Source organism: Scomber japonicus, chromosome 17, assembly GCF_027409825.1.
Source record: "Scomber japonicus isolate fScoJap1 chromosome 17, fScoJap1.pri, whole genome shotgun sequence".
Classification (NCBI taxonomy): domain Eukaryota; kingdom Metazoa; phylum Chordata; class Actinopteri; order Scombriformes; family Scombridae; genus Scomber; species Scomber japonicus.
The window spans coordinates 24,210,321-24,216,628 of NC_070594.1; the positions used below are offsets into that span (position 1 = coordinate 24,210,321).

General features: G+C 34.2%; 1 long non-coding RNA gene across 1 annotated transcript; it reads right to left on the reverse strand.

Moving 5' to 3' along the window:
* Nucleotides 1-1,010: 1,010 nt before the first annotated feature.
* Nucleotides 1,011-1,643, reverse strand: LOC128377584 (uncharacterized). Its single transcript, XR_008323321.1, has 3 exons — nt 1,610-1,643; nt 1,355-1,400; nt 1,011-1,075 (listed from the first exon to the last, which is right to left on the reverse strand). It is a non-coding gene; the product is annotated as an uncharacterized LOC128377584 (long non-coding RNA).
* Between the last annotated feature and the right edge of the window lie 4,665 nt (nt 1,644-6,308).

A 6,308-nucleotide genomic window follows, 5' to 3' on the forward strand; every position in this document is an offset into this window, starting at 1 on the left:
TTGCCTGTAAGCGCCAAAGTCAGTTAGCGTCTCTTTCACCCTCTTACCAAAAATTGGAAGATTGAAAATGGAAGAATGGAGGAACACTGGAGGCCACTTATTTAAGCAAAAATAAATCTAAATCTTCACACTACAATGCTTTTCCTTGATGAAATAGACACAAACAGAGTATTGGAGGGGATTTGATGACCAAAAGAGGCAATAGCCCTAAAATACCTGATAGAAGACAATACACACTTACTCATAAATGTTCCTGATTTATAGGCAACATTAAGTCCACTAACAGTATCCAGAAAAATATTTTTAAAATAACACAAATCATGGTCATTATGATTGTTGGTCTATTTAAACTCAACCTAAATAGAGTTAGTTCTTTGGCTGATAGAGTTAGACTCTATTGTAGCAGGATTACAAATAATGAATGGTGGAATGGAGGTATCTGAATGTGTAAGTAACTATTACTACAGTTGTATGTAGCAGAAGTATAAAGTACCAAAAAAAAGTATGTCACAAAGAATGAACACTGAATTCCACATGTATGTTTTTTCCTTAACCCTAACCCTAACCCAGTGCATGATAAAAAAAATGTAAAGTGAGTCATCATCTCTTCTGATTGTGCTGAGAACACTGCTTAAGCCTACCTGGTTGACTGGTGTTTAGCTGACAGTACTGGCCATCATTTGGTTGTTTTTTAATGCATCCACATGTGTTACCAATGATGGCATCACAGTGTTCTTGGCTAATGCAGTTGTCATATGACCAAGCAAAGTTCTCCTCACATCTGCACTGGTATCCACCTTCCTCTGGTGAACACACTGTACGAACAAACAGCAGCACACATCGTTGATATTCAATGACATGTTTACCATTAAGAATAAGATATATTTGATAGTGGCAAGCAATATGGCACCAAAGTGGAAGGACATCCTACCTGTTGTGGCCGTAATGTTGGTTATTACAGATGAGCCACTGATTTGTAATGGAGGTTTCAATGTGTCCAAAACCGTTTTGAGTTGGTCAGGGTCAGAGAGATATACAATAACTTCGATTACAAAGTCAGTCTGATTTATGATAGCTGTGAACAGATAAAACAGACAAACTCAGTATAATGAATGGATAGTTCATACTTCAGTGGCAAAAAAGGACAAATTCTTCTTGTTGCTTCTTGTTCATCAATTTAAGCTTCATTGTGAATGATATATGCACAGAGTCTGACATTCTTCTTTCTGCATATTCATTTTCTGATTTTGTTTTAGTGTGCAAAAACATATTAGGTGAATAGGGGATCTTCAGCAATAAGCTACTCACTGATAAAGTTCATACTATCTTTTGATACTTTCAAAATGTTACTCACTCGCTCTTTTTTCTCTGGCGTGTGACAGTTTTGTATCCATCCATTCCTGGAAAAATAATTGTATCTGATTAGTTAAATTTTAGTTTGTCATAATTAACTTCATCAAAGACAATATTTTCACAGTAAAGCCCATTGCCACCTACATAGAGCAACTGTAACTATATATGAATTTACTATTGATCAGTCATACTACAAAAGGTCTTTAATATGTTTAGTGATGCTGTCAAATCTCATGGTATAAACTCTTATTCTTACCTCAAAGAACATATTAAGCGATTCTCGGTACCCCTGCTTTTCCAGACTGTAGTACACAGCCAGAAGGACAATCATGAACCCTACTGCCTTTAGTAACGCCATCCTGACTAGAGGGGAAATCAACACAATAATATCTCATATCATATCAGAACAATCAGGTGTAATCCAGCTAGCAGGGAACATTCCCACACCATTGGCAAACATTCCCTACAGGTTCTGTTTATGTTTTATAGAAAATGTTTTTATCTAATATTCAAAGAACATCATAATGATGTTTATTATTTCAAATAATGTTCCTGTATTGTTAAATGTTAACAAAGATAGAATGTTTTAGATGTAACATTTTAGGGATGTTTGGAGGATGTTTGTGTTACAATTGTGTTGTACAATTATTGAATGTTCCCCTATAAAACATTATCACAATGTTCCACAAAAACAAAGGAAAGACATTCTCAAAAAAAAAATTGAAAAACATTTTCAGTATGTTATTAGGGCCTCTGATTGCAATATGTTATTTATAAAACATTCTTACAATGTTCTACAAAAATTAGGAAGGAACATTCTTAAAGCAATATTTCACAAGTGTTTTCACAATGTTATTGATTGTCATTTAGAAACATAGGAAGAACATTTTATCTATGGCATTCTGAAGATATTTTAGGAACAAAGTGTAGGTAACAGATTACAGAATGTTATCAATAAAATGTTCCAACAATATTATATGATGTCACACAAAGAACATTTTCAAAATAATATTCTAAAAATGTTTTGAGGATGTTGTTGATACTTCAGGTTATGGGGAAAAAATTCATGGACGTGAAATTATACCCAGTTGTAGTTCGTAAGTTGATGATTATACAATACAAACATAAATGTAAAGTGAATCTGTGTGTTTAGGCAGAACTACAGTCATGGATGAAAGTAGTGGCACCCCTGGAACTTCTCCAGAAAATTCACCATTTCTCCCAGAAGTGGTGCAATTACAAATGTTTTGGTATACACGTGTAGCCCTGTCTAAAATCAGTGCATAAAATAAATAACAGCATAAATAGTTGTAGCATTAATACATTTCATAAGATTAAAAACTGGTTAAAATATGTGTTAAAATGCATAAATATATGTACAGCTTAAAATGTTAAATATTGTTAAAAAGAATTGAGCTATGTTCCTTTAAAATCCATTGTGGAGAAAAAAGCTATTTTTTTGCATCTAAAATCAGCCGTGCAACCTAACCTGTCACCACCTTAATGTCAATCAATCTGTTTTTGTGTTGTTATTGGGTCATTATCAAATTAACAGCCAATCTAAGTCGTTTCACCAAAAAAAGGGGCGGGACATGTGGCGCAGGTCAAGGTAGTGTGTTTTGCTGCGCAGATGTACTGTTGTGGTGAAGGGAGAGAAGAGCAGAGTGTAACGGAGAGTTTTATGAGTTTTATCTGGAAGGTCGACTACCCGTTGGTCCTGATAATAACTCGTTTCATAACCAGAAAGAAGGTAATTAAGTGTATACTTTTTATTCTGTTCTGTAACTAACAGTTATAGTGGTAAAAACATGATTATGTGATGTTAGTTAGCGGCCTGCTAGTTAGCTTAGCATATCATGTACATGTGCTTGATAACGTAGCGTTATTGTAGCTGTAATGTAATGTTAAAACAGTCTTCACGTTAATTTGTCATGAAATAGCGGTGGTATTGTGTCTAAATCAGGTTAATATGCTTAAAGGACGTGTGGAGAGAGAAGAGAGGTCGGAGCGTTTTTTTTTTCCCTGGTCTCCCTGCGGATGGATCCGCGTATTCCCGGTTTCTTCCCGCCATGCCTGTCACCCTGTGATTGTTCAGTACAGCTTTTTCACAGCTTCGGGAGACTTCAACAGCTTTTTCAGCTGAAACTCCATTTCGTTTTCATTCATCCCCACCCACAGTCCATAGGCTCCCAGTGCTGAACACCAGTTCAAATTCATGAAAATAAATAAATTCATGTTGTGAAACATTTTTTGGGTTTGTAGTCCAATTCTATTTTGAAGTAAATTATCAGTGATCCCACTGACCAGTGCTCACTCAGGAAACATTAATCCTGAAATTGAAAGGTGATGTCATGTTTTCATTTGTAACAATTTTAAGAATGTTATCACAAATCATTTTTAGAATGTTTTTAGAGAACGTTCCTCCATAACGTTCTCAGAACTTAAATAAAACTACCCGCTAAAAACATTGTAAGAACATTAAAGGTAACATTCTCAGAACATTTTTAGAACAAAAAATTGCTAGCTGGGAATGTATACATTTGTTCCTTGTAGTATTAATAGTAACACATCTTGATTTATAGGTCAGCTTCTTGATGTATTGAATCTACAAGGTTATAAGGTTTAGCGTGTAGCTTTGTTCAAAATGCTCCCAAAGCCAGCAATTTAAGACATATAGTATGTTCCTAGGTACTGGGGTGGAAACTCGTAGTTGTTTGTCAAGTTTAAAGGAATGCTGGCATTCCATTTACCACTGTCCATGTTTGTTGTTTAGCATGTCGGCATAGAAACAAATTTGCTTTCACTTTAATGTCCGTGTGATAAATGTGGAACTAACCCTAACAGCTGGCTAGCTTATTACATAAAGACTGCAAACAGTTTTTTTGTGTAGATTGAATAAATAACTGGTTTATTAGTGAACTTGGATGTGTTGTTAGGTGGATTTTGTTACATTTGGACAGAGCAAGGATAGCTGAGTCCACCTGTTTCCAGTCTTTATGCCAAGCTAACCCTCACCTGGTGCTAGCTTGATATCTAGCATACAATAGTATCAATTTTTCAATCTCATTATCAGTTCCAGGAACTGTTTCTTTATCTCTGTGAGACATTTGTGCCTGTTTTTGTTTATTTTTTAGATCTGTGTATGTTAACATAATGTGAAACTTTTCATTAAAGATGGCAGATAGCTAAACATGGGTGTATCACATTACTGATCTTATCTGTGTCTACAGTGTATGGACTAACAGCTTTAGCAGGCTGAGATTAAACCTCTTTCTAGACTCATTTAAAAAAATAGATTAAGACAGTGTTTTATATAGTCCAGAGGTCTTGACTTCATCCAAGTTAAATGTTGATATGTTTGGATGATGTTTTAGTCATACCATAAAACTGCTTCAGTCGCAGGTAAAGATTTGGGTATGAACAGTAGATTAAGTGCTGCATTGCCCCAATTGATTTTATATTTAAATGTCATGCTTAAGGTGTGCTTGAATTGTGACTGTTATATGTCATTTTATTAAACAATTGAATTACTGTGGGCAAAAATATGATTAAATTAAGAATATTCTGTGATTGATAGGCTACAAACATCAATCTTTAGTCTGAGCAGTTTGTCTAGCGTGTTCTTGTCCTGTGCTGTCTGTGTGTGGGCGTAACAACATGACATGAGAGGACTCACTTACTGTAAACCACATTTACCTAAGGGTAAAATAAAATTATCTGAATCTGAATCTTCTTTGACCTTATTAGGAGAAATATTTATATAAACCAATCCTTTCCTCTTTTCCATGAGTGGAGTTATTGTTGAATTGATCATTATGACGTGGACATTATTTATAAATTTAATTAGCCACGAATTACAATGTGTGTTTGATTGACAACAGATAATCGGTTCAAACAGAGCACATACTCACATGTCGTTACATTTTAAAACATATCATATCAAATTTAAATATTCATTTTAGACTCAGATTTATATGATTAAATTAAAATGTAACATATCAGCTTAAATCATAGACAAAATCTCAATACATTTGTTTATATGTATGCCAGCAAATATATATTCAATAAAGTAGACTTTTTGTGAAATCCGGCTCTTTATTTGTGTTTCTTATTTCAGCCGTCTGATGGAAAAAGTTCCAAACAAACGAAACCTATGATCTTGAGTTGGGTCATAATTCCTTTTAACTCATTCATGTCTTAATCACGTCATGGTTAGACTAAATTTACTTTTTTCCTGGTCTTATTTCTCTAACTGATCCAGTCAAACTGGTTAAAACTCTCATGCTAGACAGTCACCAGTTTGTTTGAGAATTGTTGCCCTTAAATTATACAGGAGGACAGAGCCATTGTAATCCCTAAACTTGGAACAGGTTATCATTATAGAATAGTTGATTCTGTTAATAATTTAAAATCTTGTTTAGACTAAATAAGACTTAGTTGTATATTTGACCCTTTTTATCCTAATCCTGTTTACTGCCTCCAATATCCTATTTTCTTTGTCCATTTTAATGTGTTTTATTTATTTAATTTCTATTAGATTACAGTTTTATGTTTATCTCTGTCCACATTGTAGGTTTTTGTTAAGCACTTTGTTTTTTGAAAATTGTCACATTAAAACAGGATAATTATTACCATCTGATTATTTTCTTTTAATATTGTACTGCTTTTTGCAAGTTCCTGGAAAATATAACATTTAAAATAGAATGCGTTGCATATGAGAGCGTGTTGCTGATCACATTAAAGGATGGGTTCACAAATTTCAGGTGCAGGTGATCATATGAACAGTGAAAGAGGTTTTCCTCGCTGTAATCATTCCTCGTGTTCATACTAACTATTAAAAGATCTCCTTCAAATGTGTTTTCAGTGAAAGTGATGGAAGACAAAATCCAGTGTGTAAAAGTAGATATGAAGCTGATATGAGGCTTGAGCAGTCTGAGTTAGTAATATCAAGTGGA